Consider the following 17068-nt stretch of genomic DNA (forward strand, 5'->3'; position numbering starts at 1 on the left):
GAATAGGTAGAGCACAGAGGGCTTTAGAGTAGTGAAAATACCACAATGATGGATATAAGTCACACATTTTTCAAACTTAGAGAATGTGCAACACCCACACAGACACATCATTAGCCATCAAAGAATGCAAATCAAACCCCAATGAAATACCACTTCATACCCACTACAATGTGAAGAAAGAACAAGGATCTGGAAAAACTGAAACCCTACTACAATGCTAGTAAATGGTGCAGTTGCTTTGGAATAGTCTAGCAGTCCTTCAAACGGTTAAACATGGAGTTACCATGTGACCTAGCAACTGTACTCCCAGGCATATACCCAAGAGAAATGCAAACATAGGTCCACAAAAAAACTTGTAAATGATACTTCAGAGCAGCATATTCATAGCAGCTAAAAATTACAAACAATAACCAGTATCCTGGAGTTCCCAGGATAAACTGTCATGGAGAGGTGGTGATAAATCTGAAAGAAAGAACAACGTAACCTTTTGGAAACAGAAGGAATTTTGAGAATTGAAAATATCTATTCAGAGTCTGCTGAAAAAGAGAAGTGTCTCTTGTCTTTTGGGAGAAGGAAAGGATGTAACTTAATGGGAAGAAGTACAAGATATAAGTGGGTCATCTGTGTGGAGTCCTGGGTGCTGGAGAGGGTTTGGGTGCAGTGTTGTCAACCCCCTGGGAAACGTAAACCACAGCAGGGTGTAAGGAAGCCTTGGAGGAGAAAGTGGCTAAGGACTCCAAGTGCGCTCCACAGGAAATGGAGGTAAGGGCCTCCGGAAAACGTGGTAGGAGCTAGAACCAATGATCTCTGAAATAATTCTTTCTAAGTGGATAAGCCATAGGATATGTGACTATTTCCTCTATCATGGAAATTTAGGTTTCCAATTTTTCCATATTTTAGATAATGATGTAATAGATGTATTTACAGATACAACTTGTTCCATACTTAAAATAATTACTGAGGCCAGATTTTTTTAAATGAAATTACAGGATCATGTTACTTTCCAAAAGTTAAACTAACTTACACTCCTACCATCAATATAGGGTGTTTATTTCAAGGCAGCCCTTGTATCACCTTTTTTCCAGTTTATAAGTGCTTTTAAACAATCTGTAAACTTTACAAAAATTTAGAATAATGTAAAAAGAAAACAATAAAAAACAATAATCTTTCTCACATAATCCTATTATACCAAGATAATAGCTAATACCAGTTGGGAGGATACCTCTCTGCCCAGGTCTCTCCATCTGTTAAATAAAAACAATAGTGTTTATCTTCTAGGGATATAGTCATCATTAAATGAACATAAATGTGTATATAGAGTGCATACACATATGCACAAGCATCGTATTACCTAGCTCTTCATTCATCCATTCACGCACTGTTTCTCTGTGACTTTAACATGAACTATTCCTACTAAACTGCTTTTCAGAAAGGCTGTATCAATTTATTCTCCCCACACTGCCCTGTAGAGATAAAAGAAACTGGTAATCTGTTGTTTTCTTAATTAGTGAAGGTGAACTTTTCCAATGTGCGCTTAGTTTAAAATTTCTTCTGGTATGTGATACTCTTATGCTTCTAGAGTATTTTCTTACCAGTATCCCTGCCTTTAAAAATTTTTTTAACATCTGTATATTGCATATATGGTAAGAGGGAGATTTTCCTGGGTTGGCCTGACCTAATCAGTTAGGCGTTTTAAAAGTAGAGTGCTTTCTCTGGTTAGTCACATACTGGAAATTAGAGAGAATGGTGAACACTCCACGTGGCCTCTAGGAACTGAAAACAGTCTCTGGGCAATAGGCAGCAAGAAAATGGGGACACCAGTTTTACAACTACAAGACAGTAGTAGTAGATTCTGTCAACAGTCAGTGAGCTTGAAGAGAACTCTCAGCGTCAGATAGGAACCACATCCCCAGGTGACTACCTTGATTCCGGCCGGGCAGGCAAGACAATCCAGTCATGCCAAACCCAGACCTCTGGTCTAAAGAAACTGAGATAATAAATTATGCTATTTTAAGCTGCTGGGTTTGTGATAATATTATAAAACAAGAGAAAGCTAATACAGCCAGAAATTTACTTTGGTGTAGCAGCACACGTCATTTTATTGCGCTTTGCAGATACTGCCTTTTTTCTTACCGGCCGAAGGTTTGTGACAATCCTGCATCTAGCAAGTCTGTTGGCACCATTTTTTCAACAACCACTACTCACGTTGTGTCTCTGTATCACGTCTTGTAATTCTTGCAATTTTTCAAACTTTCTCATTATTGTTACATTTGTTATGGTAATCTGTGATCTGATGTCACTATCATAATTATTCTGAGGTGCCATGAAACCCACGTGACGTCACTATCATTATTCTGAGGTGCCACGAAACCCCGTGACTGGCAGACTTAATACATGTGTGCATTCTGGCTGCTCCACTAGCCAGCCATTGCCCATCTTGCTCCTTCTCCTCAGGCCTCCCTTTACCCTGAGACACAACAATATTGAAATTAGTCCCACTAATAACCCTTCAATGGCCTCTAAGCATTCAAGTGAAAAAGTCACATCTCTCTCACTTTAAATCAACAGCTAGAAATGACCAAGCTTAGTAAGAATGCATGTCAAAAGCGGAGATACGTTGAAAGACCTCTTGTGCCAAATAGCCACACAGTGAACACAAAGGAAAAGTTCCTGAAGGAAATTAAAAGTGTTATTCCAGTGAACATGTAAATGATAAGAAAGTGGAACAGCTTCTTGCAGATGTGGAGAAAGTTTCAGTGTTCTGAAGAAAAGATCAAACCAGCCACAACATCCCCTTAAGCCAGAGCTTAACTCCCTTTAAATCTGTGAAGGCAGAGAGAGGTGAGGAGGCCGCACAAGAAAGGTGGGAAGCTAACAGAAACTGGTGATAAGTTTTAAGAAACCACCTCTAGACCAAAAAAGTGCCAGGTGAAGCAGCAAATGCTGACGTAGAAGCTGCAGCAAGTTGTCCAGAAGATCTAGCTCAGATCACTTAAGAAGGTGGCTACACTAAACAACAGATTTTCAGCGTAGACAAAACAGCCTCCTATTAGAAGATGCCATCTAGGACTTTCATAGATAGAGAGGAGAAAACAATGCCTGGCTTCAAAGCTTCAAATACACTACCTCTCCTAATAAGGGGCTAAGGCAGCTGGTGACTTTAAGCTGAAGCCAATGCTCATTTCATCATTCCCCAAATCCTAAGGCCCTTAAGAAGGATGCTAAGTCTCAGAAGTACAGGTCTGGGATTCACAGACCTGTACCTCTGAAACAAATAATACATTATATTTGAAAAAAAAAAAAGATAGTAGGAAGGGAAAAACGATGAGGGAGAAATCGGAGGGGGAGATGAACCATGAGAAACTACGGACTCTGAGAAACAAACTGAGGTTCTGGCGGGGGTGCGGGGGAATGGGTCAGCCTGGTGATGGGTATTAAAGAGGGCATGTTCTCCATGGAGCACTGGGTGTTATATGCAAACAATGAATCATGGAACACTACAGCAAAAACTAATGATGTAATGTATGCTGATTAACATAATAAAATGAAATTAAAAAAGAAAAAAAGGATGCTAAGTCTACTCTGCCTGTTCACTAGAAATGGAACAACAAAGCTTAGATGATAGAACGTCTGTATGCGACATTGTTTGTTGAACATTTTAAGTCCACTGTTAAGACCTGCTGCTCAGAAAAAAGATTCCTTTCAAAATATGACTGTTCACTGACACTGCACTTGGTCACTCAAGAGCCCTGATGGAGATGTACAATGAGATGAATGTTGTTTTCATGTCTGCTAACAGAACACTGATTCTGCAGCCCATGGATCAAGAAGTGATTTTGACTTTCAAGTCTTATTAAGAAATCCATTTCATAAGGCTACAGGTGCCATAGACAATGATTCCTCTGATGTATCTGGGCAAAGTAAACTGAAAACCTTCTGGAAAGGATCCACCATTCTAGATGCCATTAAGAACATTCATGATTCATGGGATAAGGTCAAATTATCAACATTAATGAGTTTGGAAGGAGTTGATTCCAACCCTCCTAGGGGACTTAGAGGGGTTCAAGACTTCCATGGAGGAAGTAGTTGCAGATGTGGTGGAAATAGCAAGAGAACTAGAATGACAAGTGGGGCCTAAAGATGGGATTGACCTGATGCAATTTCATGATGAAACTTGAATGTATGGGGAGTTGCTTCTTAATGGATGAGCAAAGAAAGTGGTTTCTTGAGATGGAAACTACTCCTGGTGAAGACGCCGTGAAGATTATTGAAATGACAACAAAGAACTTAGAAAAGTTTATAAACTTAGTTGACAAAGCAGTGGCAGAGTTTGAGAGGATTAACTCCAACTTTGAAATAAGTTCTGCTGTGGGTAAAATGCTATCAAATAGCATCAGGCTATAGAGAAATCTTTTATGAGAGGAAGAGTCAATTGCAGCAAATTTCACTGTTGCCTTATTTTAAGAAATTGCCACAGCCACTCCAGCCTTCAGCAACCCCCACCCTGGTCAGTCAGCAGCCATCAACACTGACACAAGATCCTCCACCAGCAAAAAAACTGACTTGAAAGACTGAAAGCGCAGATGATGGTTAGCATTTTTTAGCAATCAATATTTTTAAATTAAGGCATGTACATTTTTTAGATGTAACACTACTGTACACTTTAGACTATAGTATAATGTAAGTGTAACTTTCATACGCACTGGGAAACCAAAAAATTCATTTGACTCACTTTATTCCAATACCTGCTTTCCTGCAGCAGTAGAGAACTGAACCCACCATATCTCTGAGGTATGCCTGTATAGTAACACTCTCCCGCTCTCAGATGATCAAATCCGGGGAAGTACACAAGGTAGAATCTACCTAGGCTTGAGCCTGGATCACATGTATTTTACTTGGCCTCTTGGTCTATACAATCTGGGGTCTACACTATTTCAAAAATAATTCAATTGGTTGCCAAGATTTAAAAATCTTTAAACTTCGCATAAATTCTGCATTTCTGTCTTTTCTTGAAAAAATCACAAGTGAAAAAAGTAAGGAAACCTGGGCCAGTTCTCCAAATGGTTGTACCTAAGTAATGGCTGTCCCCTTTAAAAAGAGAGAGTCATACTCCAGTTTGCTACAGTCTCCACCACTCCCTAAAGTCTCTGATCCTGAAGCTCAGTTATCATTTGTCAGGGCAATGCTGTTACTATACTCAGTCCATTTCACTCATTTATTTTGTGTGTCTATCCTCTGCTGGCAGTGAGTTTGTATCCTCTTGCCTAGAGCTTAGAGTTATTAAGGTTATCATGTGTTTTTCAAAGTCTATATTAACCATACTTTTGGTAGATGATAAACAGCAACAAACCCTGGAAGTTGTTAAATTAAAATATTTTGTATTCAGAAGAGAGAAGAAATCCCTCTGAATTGAAATAGATTAGAGGTAGTGTTAATACTGCCACAAAACTTAAGGAATTTGATTTAAGTTCTCAACTAAAAGGAAGATCATTTAGCCTATGGAGAGATCTGCCACCGAACAACACTCTTCTTACAAACTCACAACTTAAAAAGAGAAGATGGGGGTGGGGAGTTATTTGCTAGAGCAAAAAGCACATCAACTGTGTCCACCTCCAAGAGATACAACAAGATGGAAATGGAGTTTGCTTAGGGAAGATCACTCTTAATTTACAAACAAACAGATTTAGGTATGGCTTTTTAGTGCCTATATACAGAAGCACTTCTAATTGCAAAAACAAAATTCCAAATTTGGAACGTTCAAAGTAATTAATAAATAAAGTGAGCCCCTGAATATCCAGGCACTGAGAGAGGTATGCAGCAGGAACTCAGTGATGAAACTAGACTGGCACACTGTTGCCCTTGGAAAGCTTAGGCAGGACAGGGCAAACGCACAGCTGAAGCCCCTAAAATACAGAAGAGGCCATTTTAACACCCAGAAAATATTTAGAGAAGAAACTATCATTAAGTAATGTCCATCAATACAGTTTCTTTAAGAGTCGGGCTTCAAGAGGGAGATGGAGTTGTAAAATCAGCCCTCTGTCTTACAGTGATTTCATGTTCTCTTTTTGCATGACTAAGATGCCTTCCCATAATGATCTTGCTTATATTGTGACTAACAATACATTGTTTTTGGCTGAATTTAGCACTACTTTTAACTGCTTCAACAAAAACTTACCTGCACAGGATAATCATGGGAGGGTACAGATATAATTTCCTTTTAAACAATTAGGCTATAAAGCAGGGCACTTGCTATGATGAGCACTGGGTGTTGTAAGTGATCAATCACTGAATTCTACTCCAGAAACCAATATTGCACTGTATGTTAAAACTACCTAAAATTTAAATTAAAAATAAAAATAAAAATTATACCAAAAAAATAAAATGTATCCGTCATAAAAAATAAAAATAAAAAAATAAACAATTAGGTTACTGAGTATATACTTAAAAGAACAAGTAACAAATATTTACCATCTTTAAAAGGAGTAGCAATGGGGCGCCTGGGTGGCTCAGATGGTTAAACATCCACCTTCGGCTCAGGTCATGATCTCAAGGTCCTGGGATGGAGGGCTCTATGCTCAGCAAGGAGTCTGCTTTCCCCCCTGTCTCTGCCCTTTCCCCCCAGCTCGTGCATGCACACACACTCTCAAATAAAATCTTTAAAAAAAATTTTTCAAATTAAAAAATAAAATAAATAAATAAAAGGAATAGCAGTATCACCAATAATGGATTTGTCTTTCCTTCTAAAAGACAGTGGTGACTACTTTAAAAGTGTATTTTTCTACTTCATTAAGTCATTATGGATTTTGATTTCAGGGGAATATGGCTACTTCACTGTTGGTTTTTTTTTTTTTCCATGAATAAATGACACATGCAGTATTTGTACATTTAAAAATAAAGTCCATATGGGAAATGTACTTTGACACTTTCACTCCTATTTTCCACCTCATACACAAAAATTAATTATGGATTGACTGAAGATAATATGTGTAGAAAGGAAAACAATAAAGCTTTTAGAGGAAAACCTTGGGAACAACTTCATGACCTATGAGTGGGCAAAGATTTTAAAAGAACACAAAAAATGGTAATCCTAACTGGAAAAAAAAATTAATAATTGTGAACATTAAAATTAAGTTAAAATTAATGTCTATCAAAAGGTACCAATAAGGGAGGTAGAAAGAAAAGCCAAAGAAAGGGAGAATATATATTTTAATACATATCCCCCAAAGAACCCATACCAGCATAGAGAAAGAATTCCTACAAGTAAGAAAATGATCACCCAAATGCATAAAAAAATTCAACACTTCTCATAAAAGATATTCAAATGGCTAACATAGGAAAAGAGAACAGTATCATTAGGCATCAGGGAAATGCAAAGCAGAGCTACAATGTGGTATCAGTACACACACACACACACACACGAATGGTTAAAATGGCAAAAGTAGAGACAAGTAACTGCAACTCTCATACCCTCGTGGTGGGTATAAACTGATACAGCCACGAATGCATTTGTCAGTATCTACTAAAGCTGAACACATGCACACCCAGTGACCCAGCAACTCCTCTTCCAGATGTAGAATTGTACATCCGCATTCACCAAAAGACAGGTAAGAAAATGCTCACAGCAAACAGTGATAGCTAAGAACTGGTTATATGGTAGATATACCTTAATTTCCTTACTGTTAGAAATTTAGATTGCTTCCAATTTTTCTAATAGTGAATAATGTTGGAATAGACATCTTCCTAACACAACTTTTATTTTTGAAATATTTCCTTAAGAATGATTCTTAATATATACTTCCAGACTGCTAAGTAAGCTATACCAACTAAGAGAGCCTCAATAAAAAAAAAAGTACCAATTTCACTACACCCATGTCAACATGTTTTGTTTTGTTTTTTTACTAATTCAAAATTCAAGGAGGGAATATACTTAGCTTTAAAAAATTTGCATTTCTGGGGCGCCTGGGTGGCTCAGTCGTTAAGTGTCTGCCTCCGGCTGGGGTCATGATCCCAGGGTCCTGAGATCAAGCCCTACATTGGGCTCCCTGCTCCGAGGGAAGCCTGCTTCTCCCTCTCTCACTCCCCCTGCTTGTGTTCTCTCTCTCACTGTCTCTCTCCCTGTGTCAAAATAAATAAATAAAATCTTTAAAAAAAATAAAAATTAAAAAAAATAAAAATTTGCATTTCTTTGATTATAAGCACAGTTGCCTCCTCCAGTAATCTCTTCCAGAATGGCAGGCTGGACAAAAGAACACACAACTTTTTATTAGTATCCATGATGGTGGCCAAAGGGCCTTGATGGAAAATTTTATACTATTCATGTGGACCAAAATATCCACAGAGCAATACCAATCTTCCCCATCAAATTTTTCTTAGTGGGCTTCCCTTCTCTCTTAAGAAACTTATGCTTCTAGGGTTTTAAGACTTACCTTCTGGAACACCAGCAAACTTCTGGACAGAAGAGAATGTCATTATTCTTTTATTTCTTAACAACACTTTTGAAAAGGAAGTGACTCAAGGCTTTGGCTTCTATTAAATTGACAGCTTCTTTCTTGATAGCTGGCAGAATTTCTCATACCAAGTATACAAATGTAAAAAGCAGTGAGTCACAACAATGTGTAAACGTCAATAAAACCAGATGTATTGTCAAGCATCACAGGTGAGACATACACAGCATACCATTAAATTTCTTTCAAAGCTTTTTTAGAAAAATAAACTTTCACCACTTAGGAAATGTCAAAGCTTATTAATATTTCCTGTAAAGGCCTACAAATAGGAATTCTTGGGTAGGACTGCAGAGATTAAATTTTATCCAGCTGAATGCTGTTGAAAAATGAGACAGTTATCAATTCCTCATTGACCTGCCTCAAAACATTAGAGGAAACAGTTTGAAGTGATGACATCATTTATAGAGACAAAGCTTCAGTATTTATTTTCTGTTCTAGGCCACAAAGCAGCTTGACCATTCCAGGATACAAAGATTCACTAAAGTCTTTTGAATTGTACATGACTTCTGTACTTTGCAATGCAACAAACAACCTCATATGATACTTTCTTATTAGGGACAAATCCAAGTTAAATTTAAGTTCCCATCAAGCCTTCTCATGAAAACCATCCACAGTCAAGCAATGTATTTTCATGATGAACAGATAAGGTGCCTTTAGCCTTGACTACATGTTTTCGTAGGCTAGGACTTTATCACACATAAAACTCTGTGGCTCTTACATCTATCATTCAAGATACCTATAATCATTAAGATTATGTATCACTTCTTCAATTCCTGGCTATGGAAAACTATTCTATATGAAAAATGTTAACGATGATGATAGTATTATAATACCTTTAATTCTTTCATATGAAACAGTACTTACCACTTTAATTTGACATAATTATTTTTTACAAAGACAGCTTTAAAAGAAACAGGAAGAAACTCAAGAAGAAGTATTCTATTTTTATTAAGATCATGGACTCCTAAAGCACAGCAACAGATTTCATAGAGTCTACGAATAATCTATGTGGTAAAAGTTAATGAAAGACTCATTGGGGGAGACAAAGATGATCAAGGTATCCCATGCACAGCCAGAAAATACAAGGAAAAAAAAAAGTCCATTGGCAGATGAGAGTACTGACTTCAGGGATGGAACTTAAGAGCGCAATTTTGGAAAGAAAACACTTCAGGGGGAGAAGTAGGTTAAAAGTAATAGAGAGAGGGGCTCCTGGGTGGCTCAGTCAGTTAAGCATCTGCCTTTGGCTCAGGTCATGATTCCAGGGTTCTGGGATGGAGCCCCACATCGGACTCCCTGCTCAGTAGGGAGCCCGTTTCTCCCTTTGCTTCTACCCCCGTTTGTGCGTTCTGTCAAATAAATAAATAAAATCTTAAAAAAAAAAGTAATAGGAATACTTTGGAAACTGCACTGTAAAGGGGAGAAGAAACAAAGCAAGAGGGGGAATCTAGGGTCCTTCAAGACAAAAAATAAAAATAAAAATAAAAAAAAGATATAACAATTCCTCCCCCACTACCACCTCTTCTCCAAAAAAGAAAATATCTACTACACTGACAGAAGAGGACTATCATGAACCTATCACAAACCATAAAGTAAACCACTGCAAACCACCACCTCTATACCCACAAATACCTAGACACAGTCTTTATCTACTTAAAAAATATATAGTGTAAGGGGACCCTGGGTAGCTCAGTCGTTTAGGTGTACGACTCTTGATCTCAGCTCAGGTCTTGATCTCAGGGTTGTGAGTTCATGCCCTGCACTGGGCTCAATGCTGGGCGTGGAGCCTACTTTAAAAAAAAAAAAAAAAGGAGGGGTACGCTTCGGTGGCTCAGCTGGTTAAGTGTCTGACTCTTGATTTCAGCTCAGGTCATCATCTCAGGATCATGGGATGGAGCCCTGCATCAGGCTCTGTGCTCAGCAGGGAGTCTGCCTGGGATTCTCCCTCTCCCTCTGCACTCCCCCGCCAGCTCTCTTGCTCTCACTCTCTCAAATAAATAAATCTTTATTAATAATATATAAAACTTATATATATGTTATAGAGATTACATATTATACACATGTAGTATAAAACAAAAAAGATTTATATATATATATATAAAATAAAACAAAAAATGAGAATCCCAACAACTCAGTTTATGGAAACACCCCCCCCGCTAAAAAACAATGATAAAACAGAAGGAAACTGGAACACTCCAGACTTAATTAAATGTTCTCAAGCAACTGGGGACATGATAAAACCCCTTGAAACAGAAACTCAAAAGCTAAAAATAGAAATGGACAATATCCAGAAAGAACTAAGAGTTGATCTCACAAAATGTAAAAAAAAAATGACAAAATTATATAAAAAATGAAGACCATATTACAAGGTGCACAAGGAATAATGGATTCTAATGAAACATGATAATGAATGTTGAAAAAAGAACCAAATAGAATGAAAAGGAAATAAAAAACTAAAAGCACTGGTGAGAATGTGGTTGAAATGGCAAGGAAGATCCAAGTTTCTTAGACTTAAAAATGTATCTAAAAAAGATGCACAAGAGAATGGAACAGAAATAATATTAAAAGTATCATCCCACAAAACTTTCCAGAAATAAAAGATCTGAATCTATGTATTGAAAGAGCTTATTGGATACCAGTGAAAACCAATACAAAATGATCACCTTCAACACATATCCTTATAACACTATTAAGACTTTAAAGGTAAATAAACTTCTCAAAAAATAAATAAATAAAAAGCCAGGCAATAATGGAAGAGTATTTAAAAACAAAAACTCAAAGAAAGGTCAATCAAAAAGGACATATTTATATATAATCAAGCTGTCCCTCAAGTCTCCACATAATAAAACTTTTAAAATAAGCAGTTTTAAGCATGCAAGAAATTCTGTACCCATAAGTCCTGCTTGAGGAATCAGTCTATTCCAAGATGAACTTCATCCATTCACATTATGACTAGAGAACTTGGGCAAAAAGACAAGAGTGTGAACATTTAATGTTTTTAAATACAGATCTAGGAAAGTTAGGGATGGGTTGAAGAATAAGATGTTTAATGATGTAGGCTACATATTATGAATTTATGTTCTAACAGAGTAAAAATAGGGAGAGAAAGGAGAAAAGAGGAAAGTAAAACAGTTCGTTGAATGTTATATAATAGGTAGGAGTTACAGACAATTGGTGGGATTTAACACCATTAAAAATAGACAAATCAGACAGTAAAGATTAAGACAACAGGGGATCACAGGCATTTAAAAAAGTAAAAATTGAAAGGTAACACTTAGAACAAAATTATAAGACTTATTAAGCTCCAAAAGCTTAAATAAATTTAATTTTAAATAAATTTAAAAATAGAAGGAAAGAAAACAATGTAAAGAAAGAAGCACAACAAATACATATAATTGTAACTTAAAATACAGAGTTGAGACAAAACATTTCAGTTTTATAAATAAGTACAAATGGGCTTAACTCAGCTATTTAAAATAGAAAAGATTTTCAACTGGGTTCACAGAGTAAGACCCAAAAATGTGCTACATACAAGAAACACACCCAAAAGAAAATGATCTACAAAAGCTAAAAATAAAGGGTGAGGAAAGGCAGGTATACTAGGCAAATGAAAACAGTAAGAGATATGGAGGAGGATGTGCAGATGATATTGTCAGACAAAAAGAGAATTCAAACTCAAAGTATTAGACATGACAAAGGAAGAACTTTTTAATGCTGGAAGTCACAATTTAAAATAAAGATATTATAGTTAAGAACACCTTTATAAAAGCAAAAACCTAAAGAAAAACAAGGGGAAAAAAAGAGACATACCAATAAAAGATCAAGTAGTTAAAGATATAGCAAATCTAATCAGTAAATAAGATCTGAATGACTATCAAACTTTACATCTTGATATTAGAGAACAAACCTTCTCAAGCACACATGGGACATTCATAATAAAGGTTGTATGTTAGATTATACAGAAAATATTAGCAAGCTCCATAAAGCAGAGATATTACAACCATGTTTAGAGATATTTATGACCACAACACAGCAAAAGTAAAAATTATTAACACTAGCAAAGAAAGGTATTCCAACTGCAAATCTATTTATGTACTATATGCCCAATAATAAACATGTACTGAGTAAAAGGGAAATACAAAACAAAATTAGACTTCCAAAAAAAACACCGATACAATAATCTGTGGTATATCAATCTTAAAGATGTACTCAAAGTAAACCTCAAAGCATTAGACATATTTATCAATAACAATGATAGAATAAATACAAATGAATTAAAATTCTTTGCTAAAAGCTAGGAAACAAATAACAAAATAAGCCCAAAGCAAGCCTAATGAAGAAAATGAAATAACAGAACTAGAAACAGAAATTAATGGGGTAGAGAATAAAGAATAGATTTAAATATAATAAATCATTTTTTATTTTTTTAAAAAAAAATTAACAAAATAGGCAAACCACTTGCTGACAATCAAGGGGAAAAAAAGGGGAAAGCACAAATGAACAAAACAAAACAAAAATGATATGAAGGAAATAACCATTGAAATAACCGTTAGAAAAAAAAACATACAATTCTATTTTTCATATATCACTACAAATAAATTTGAAGACCCAGGTGAACTGGGTAATTTATCAGGCAAAGAGCTTACTAAAAACTGACTACTTAAAGATAAAATCTGAACGAGATCATTCTCCTAAGAAAAAATAAAGAAAATAATAGGACCTATCCAACGAAAAAAAGCATCAGGTCTGGATGGTTTTTCACAGAGTGAAACCTGCAAATACCAGGTTGTTTAAAAACTCTCTTACATTTTTCCAGAGCAGTGAAATGAAGGAAAACTTCTGAAATCTTTGCACTTATATATGTAACATCAATACCTAAACCTTATAAGGACAATGCAAAATAAATTATACACTAATTTTTGCTTATCAATACTTACATAAAAATACTAAATAGATTATTAGGAAACGGAATCCAATGCCACATTAATGGAATGACACAACAAAGGGATATTCATTTCAGGAACGTAAAGTTGGTTCAATGTTAGGGAACCCATTAATATAATCCACCACACAAATAGATTTCAGAAGAAAAACATATAATCATCTCCACAGATGCTAAAGAAGCTTTCTATCACAATCCGATTCTTTCCTAATGAAAAACACTCAAGAAAATAGAAATCAAGGAATACTTCCTGTTATGTATCTCCCCAAAATTAATTTGTTGAAACCCCTTCCACTCCATGTGAACATATTTAGAGATAGGGCCTTAATGGAGGTAATTTAGGTTAAATTAAGTCATAAGGATAAACTCCTAATCCAAGAAGATTAGTGTCCTTGTAAGAATAGACCAGAGAACTCACTCCTTCTCTCTCTCTGCTATGTGTGGACATAGAAATAAAGTTGCTGTCTATAAAGCCAGGAAGAGAATTCTCAGCAGCAACTGAATCTGACACCCTGATTTCAGACTTCCAGACTCTAAGCTGTGAGAAAATAAGTTTTTGTTGTTTAAGCTATCCAGTATACGGTATTGCAGCCTGAGCTAACATCTCCATTGAGATCAGGAACAAGAAAAAGATGCCCACCATCTACACTACGGATTAACATAGCAATGACTTGTAATATTAGCCAATGTAATTAGATAAATCAATCACAGGCACAAGAATTGGAAAAGAAGTAAAACTAACTCTACTTGCAGATGTGACTGTGTACCTAGAAATTCCTAGAAAGTGAATGATAAAACTGAATAAAAAAACCCCAGTAAAATAGGATATAAAATCATCATACAGAAATCAATAGTCTTCATAAAATTAGTAACCAGTAAGAGGATACAATGGCAAAACAAACAAAACCAAAACATTTCCACTTACAATAGCAACAGGGAAGATATTTAGGAATAACTTCAACAAAAAAAATGTGTAAAATCTACATAAGAAAGTTCAAAACACCCTTGAAAACAACAAAATTAGATTTGAATAGAAAAAAAGCAGCTCTTGTTCTTGAATAGGATGACTCAACATAACAAAGACAAATCATGATCACAATAAAAAATACCAGCAAACATTTTTATGAAGTTGGACAGGTTGGTAACTAAACTTCATATGGATCAATAAACAGGCAAGAATAGCCAAGAAAACACTAAAAATGAACATCCTTAAAGAGAGACTAGGCATTAAAACACATTATATAGCCTCTATCATTAAAACTGACATTTGGTTATGTGAATATTGACCAGTGGAACACAACAGAAAACCCAGAAATAAACCCAAGTATGTAGAGAACTTGAGTATATGATAAAGTCAGTATCTCAAATCACTGAGGCAAAGGCAAACCTTTAAATGCAGAGTGTTAGGACAAGCGACTAGTCATCTGGAAAAGATACAATTAGATCTACACTTTGTATCATACAAAAGAATATCCCCAAATGGACCAGGAATCTAAATATAAAATAACTGAAGCCACATACATGTACTAGAAGAAAAATGGGTAAATTTATATTTAACTGGGATGTAAGGAGAGGCTTTCCAATTATTCAGAATCCATATGCAAACGAGTGATAAATTTGCTACACTGAAAAAACCTGCATGCCAACAAAACCATTTAAACAAGTTCCATAGGGGCACCTGGGTGGTTGAGCATCTGCCTTTGGCTCAGGTCATGATCCCGAGTCCTGGGGTTTGGGACTGAGCCCTGCTCAATGGGGAGTCTGCTCCTCCCTCTGCCCCTCACCCTGCTCATGCTCCCTCCCTCTCTCTCTCTCTCTCTCTCTCAAATAAATAAAATCTTAAAAAAAAAAAGTTCCATAAACAAAGTCAAACAAGAAGAAACTGTCTTCAGATGTATCACATAGAGGCTACTATCACTAAAAGATAGTAACAGAATTCCTAGGATCAGAGAAAAACAAAGACCAAAAAAACCTGACAGAAAAATTAGCAAATGACACAAAAAGTTGTTTAAAAAAAATGAACCTGACATACAAAAAATATGTTTAACATCACTCATACTAAGAGAAATGCAAATTACAAATATACTGAGATACCGTTTCTCACCTATCAATTGGCAAAACTTAAAAAGCATGATGATGCACACCCTGGCAAGGCTGTGGGGAAACAGGCATTTTTATGCATTGCTGAATGGAAATGCAAGTTGGCACAACCCTTGTAGAGGGGAATCTGGTAATATCTAACAAAGCTTTATATACATTTATCTTTTGAACCAACAGTCGCATTTTAGGAATTTGTTCTGAAGATACACCTCCAAGAATACAAAAAAACATCTGCATAAAGTTATTTGTTGCAGCACCGTTTGTACCTGCACAATACTGGAAGTACCTGTACACAAAAGAGTGGTTAAATAAACTGCAGTACCTCCATACTGTGGAGTTCTCTGCAGCTGTAAAAAGAATTAAGGGCTATGTCTATGCACTGTTGTTGGAATGATTTCCTTGTTAGGTAAGGGAAAAGCAAAGTAGAAAAGAATATCAATAGTATATTAGATTTGAACTTCGGAATGTCTCTAACAAATCAAATCTTTAAAAAAAAATAATTATAGGGGCGCCTGGGTGGCTCAGTCAGTTAAGCATCTGCCTTTGCCTCAGGTCATGATCTCAGGGTCCTGGGTTTGAGCCCCGCATCGGGCTCCTTGCTCAGCAGGGAGCCTGCTTCTCCCTCTCCCTCTGCCTGCCTCTCTACCTACTTGTGATCTGACAAATAAATAAATTTTTTAAAGAAAAATAATAACATTAACACACCAAAAACAATCATTCTTGCTACCACTGAATGCCCGATTCCTCTTAAAATTTCTCTGGATTATCTTAACATGCCTTCCTGCAGCTTGAATCAAGATCAAAACAAGGTCCACACATTATTTTTGGAAGATGTAACTCCTAAAAGTATGACAATTCCCTCTACTTCTCTCTTTTTAAAAAATGCTATTGACAGATGGTCTTTATGGTTGATAAAACGTGTTTCTCTAGCTCCTTTATTTCCTGTAAACTGCTAAGGGCTTGATGGGACTGTGGCTCACCTTTTTTCACTGCTGTTACAAGACTGCTTAGGTGGTACTGTTTACTCCCTACTGCATCACCCGTTTAATACAGTTGCCCTCTATTAGTGTTATAGTGGTTTCTAGATCCTTAGGCAATCTGTTCCTAAAAGCTTATCTGAGACCATACATTCATGGCAATATACACATGGTGATCAAGCTACCAGGTTAATTAAGAGTTGACTGAGAGACAACAGAGGTTATCAATCGGCAGTAAGAGAAGTTGGCCAGGAATTGTTTCTCTCATAGGTAAGAGGCCAAAACATAGAGACAAGATGAAGGATTTGACTTGATATGGAGAGGAGGCCGCCAGAGGATGAACATCATGCTTACAGAAAAGATACTGGGTTCCGCTTACAGTTCTAAAAGATATTTTATACACTAGCACCAATAAATGTTTCCAAATTAACTCATGGAGAATTCAAGATTTACTGTATGATGTTAGTTCACCTGAACAGTCTTAGACATTTTCCACCTTTAAGCCTAAGGGACTGATCTCTAAGCCAAAGATTCTCAACATGACTACA

General features: G+C 36.2%; 1 protein-coding gene across 1 annotated transcript in view; it reads right to left on the reverse strand.

Annotated features, from left to right (window-relative positions):
• Positions 1 to 17068, reverse strand: part of DCBLD2 (discoidin, CUB and LCCL domain containing 2) — a 90990-nt gene that overhangs the window by 56647 nt on the left and 17275 nt on the right. The gene's annotated exons all lie outside the window — the stretch shown is intronic.

The sequence above is a fragment of the Eumetopias jubatus genome, unplaced genomic scaffold (genome assembly GCF_037043125.1).
Source record: "Eumetopias jubatus isolate StellerSeaLion01/CBP00866 unplaced genomic scaffold, mEumJub1_p1.0 scaffold_1, whole genome shotgun sequence".
In the NCBI taxonomy this organism is placed as follows: Eukaryota; Metazoa; Chordata; class Mammalia; order Carnivora; family Otariidae; genus Eumetopias; species Eumetopias jubatus.